At 38.1% G+C, this 3,394-nt stretch overlaps 1 pseudogene across 1 annotated transcript; it reads left to right on the plus strand.

Moving 5' to 3' along the window:
* Positions 1-1,155: 1,155 nt before the first annotated feature.
* On the plus strand, positions 1,156-2,329 carry LOC123860018 (nucleoporin SEH1-like; annotated as a pseudogene). The gene has a single exon (XR_006794642.3). The product of XR_006794642.3 is annotated as a nucleoporin SEH1-like (transcript).
* The last annotated feature ends 1,065 nt before the right edge of the window (positions 2,330-3,394 follow it).

Genomic DNA, 3,394 nt, shown 5'->3' on the forward strand with positions numbered 1-3,394 from the left:
GCACATTCTTTTCACATGTGCATGAAACTTTCTCCAGAATAGATCATATATTAGGTCACAAAACAAGTATCAATAAATGAAAAAAAATTGAAAATATACCATGCATCATTTGTAACCACAACAGTATAAATGTAGAAATTGATCACAAGAACGAACCTGGAAAAACAAACATGTATAGGCTAAACAACATGTTACTAAACAACCAATGGGTCAACAATGAAATCAAACAAGAAAAAAAAAAAAAAAAAAAAAACCTAGAAGGAAGGGAATGTACAATGGTTAAAAATCTTTCAAATTCAGTAATAGAAGTTTTAAGAAGGGGTCGCCTGGGTCACTCAGTCGTTAAGTGTCTGCCTTCGGCTCAGGTCCTGGTCCCAGGGTCCTGGGATTGAGCTCTGTATCTGCTTCTCCCTCCCCCACTCCCCCTGCTTGTGTTCCTTCTCTCGCTTTGTCTCTCTTTGTCAAATAAATAAATAAAGTCTTAAAAAAATGTATCCAAAGATGTCATAAAAGGGAAATATATAGCAATACAGGCCTACCTCAAAAAATAACAAAATAATCAAATGAGCAATCTAACGTTATACCTAAAGGAACTAAAAAAAAAAAAAAAATTCGCAAGATGAGTAGAAGGAAGAAAATAATAAATATTGGGGTGCCTAGACGGCTCAGATGGTTAAACATCTGCCTTTGGCTCAGGTCATGATCTCCATGTCCTGGGATAGAGCCCCACATCGGGCTCCCAGCTCAATGGGGAGTCTGCTTCTCCCTCTACCTTTACCTCTCCCCCTGCTTGTGCACTCTCTCCCTCCCTCTTTCTCTCTCAAATGAATAAATAAAATCTTTAAAAAAGAAAATAATAAAGATTATAACACAAGTGAATGATAGAGACTAAAACCAAACAAAACAAAGATCAGTGAAACCAAGAAAGATAAACAAAATTGATAAATCCTACATGTCAATATCCCTAATGAATACAGATGCAAAAGTCATCAACAAAACATTAGCAAACAGGCAGCGCGGGTTGTGCATGGACCTCATGCGCGGTGCGCGCCCTGTTGGTTGCAGGGTCCTGGTGGGCTGTGGTCCCCCCACCTCGGGGCCACCCTCTTCGGTGGTGGGAGGGGCAGACAGAGGAGGCGCAGCCAGATGGAAGCCATGTTAGTGGTGCGCCACATCGCAGTGGACCATAAAGATCTCATCCATGATGTCTCTTTAGACTTCCATGGGTGACCTGCTCCAGGGACCAGAGCGTCAAGGTCTGGGATAAAAGTGAAAGTGGGGATTGTCATTGTACCGCTAGCTGGAAGACACATAGTGGACCTGTGTGGCATGTGACATGGACCCATCCTGAATTTGGACAGGTTTTGGCTTCTTGTTCTTTTGACCGAACAGCTGCTGTGTGGGAAGAAATAGTAGGAGAATCAAATGATAAACTTTGAGGACAGAGTCATTGGGTTAAGAGGACAACTCTAGTGGATGGCAGAGCATCCGTTACCGATGTGAAATTTGCTCCTAAGCACATGGATCTTTGTTAGCAACCTGTTCGGCAGATGGTATAGTAAGAATATATGAGGTGCCAGATGTTATGAATCTCAGCCAGTGGTCTCTGCAGCATGAGATTTTCTGTAAGTTAAGCTGTAGTTGTATTTCTTGGAACCCTTTAAGTTCTCGTGCTCATTCCCCCATGATAGCTGTAGGAAGTGATGACAGTAGTCCAAATACAATGGCCAAGGTTCAGATTTTCGAATATAATGAAAATACCAGGAAACATGCAAAAGCTGAAACTCTCATGACAGTCACAAATCCTGTACATGACATTGCCTTTGCTCCAAACTTAGGAAGATCTTTCCATATTCTAACCATAGCAACCAAAAATGTGAGGATTTTTACATTAAAGCCTGTGAGGAAAGAACTTACTTCTTCTGGTGGGCCCACAAAATTTGAAATCCATATAGTGGCTCAGTTTGATAATCATAATTCCCAGGTCTGGCGAGTGTGTTGGAATATAACAGGAACAGTGCTAGCATCTTCAGGAGATGATGGCTGTGTAAGATTGTGGAAAGCTAATTATATGGACAATTGGAAGTGTACTGATATTTTGAAAGGTAATGAGAGTCCTGTCAATGGGGATTCTCAGCAGGGAAACTCAAATCCTTCCCTGGGTTCAAATATCCCAAATCTTCAAAATTTATTAAATGGATCTTCTTCTGGAAGAAAGCACAGCTGAGTACCAGCTAACTGGAGTGACTTTGCTGTTTTGCTGCTTGTTGCATGCACACAAGAATGGAAAGTGAGCTCCTTTTCCCCTTCCCCAGCGCCTTTTGACCTCTCCCAATATACACCAGCAGCCTGCTTACTACTAAATGCAATCCAAAAGGCCTTTAAAAGTCCAGTGTATTTCTTTTTTTTTTTGTACTAGCCAGTTTATTGACACTATTTGAAGCTTTTGAAATATAAATGGAAAGGCTTTTTGTTGAGACATTGTCACCAAATCAATTTTTTGAAATGTTCCTGAAATTAACATGCGTTTTAAAATTAAAAGGATTGTTACTATCCTTATAAGTAGTTGGGAGGAGGGAAAATATAACTTTATTCCATTTGGAGAACATAGGCTTATTTCTTTTGTTTTCTAAACAGTAAGCTAAAATGATGAATTTTTATAATTTTAATTTGAAGGTTGAATAAATATTTTTCATAAAGATAAAAAATATTAGCAAACAACATTCAACAATATATTAAAAGATTATTTACCATGATTAACTGAGATTTCTTCCAAGGATGCAAAGGTGGTTTGATAGTCACAAATTAATCAATGGATTACACCACATCTACAAAACAAAAGATAAAAAATGATTATTTCAATAAAACAATGATTATTTCAATAAATGCAAAAGTGCTATACACACAAACAAAATATTACTCAGCCATCAAAAAGAATGAAATCTTGCCATTTACAACAACATGGAAGGAGTTAGAGAGTATTATGCTTAGTGAAATAAGTCACTCAGAGAAAGACAAATACCATATGATTCCACCCATATGTAGAATTTAAGAAACAAAGCAGATGAACATAAGGGAGGGGAAGGAAAAATAAAATAAGATAAAAACAGAGAGGGAGGCAAACCATAATAGACTCTTTAACTATAGGGAACAAACAGGGATGCTGCAGGGGAGGGGTGTGGACAGATGGGGTAATTGGGTTATGGACATTAAGGAGGGCACTTGATGTAATGAACACTGGGTGTTACATGCAACTTCTGAATCACTAAATTCTACCACTGAAACTAATAATACACTATATGTTAACTAACTTGAATTTAAACAAAATCTTAAAAAAAGAAAATTCTGAACATTCCACCAGGAAACTACTAGAAGTAATAAATGAATTCAATAA

Source organism: Mirounga angustirostris, unplaced genomic scaffold (assembly GCF_029215605.1).
Source record: "Mirounga angustirostris isolate CCGP_5_RB_7025 unplaced genomic scaffold, mMirAng1.0.hap1 SCAF_11, whole genome shotgun sequence".
Classification (NCBI taxonomy): Eukaryota; Metazoa; Chordata; class Mammalia; order Carnivora; family Phocidae; genus Mirounga; species Mirounga angustirostris.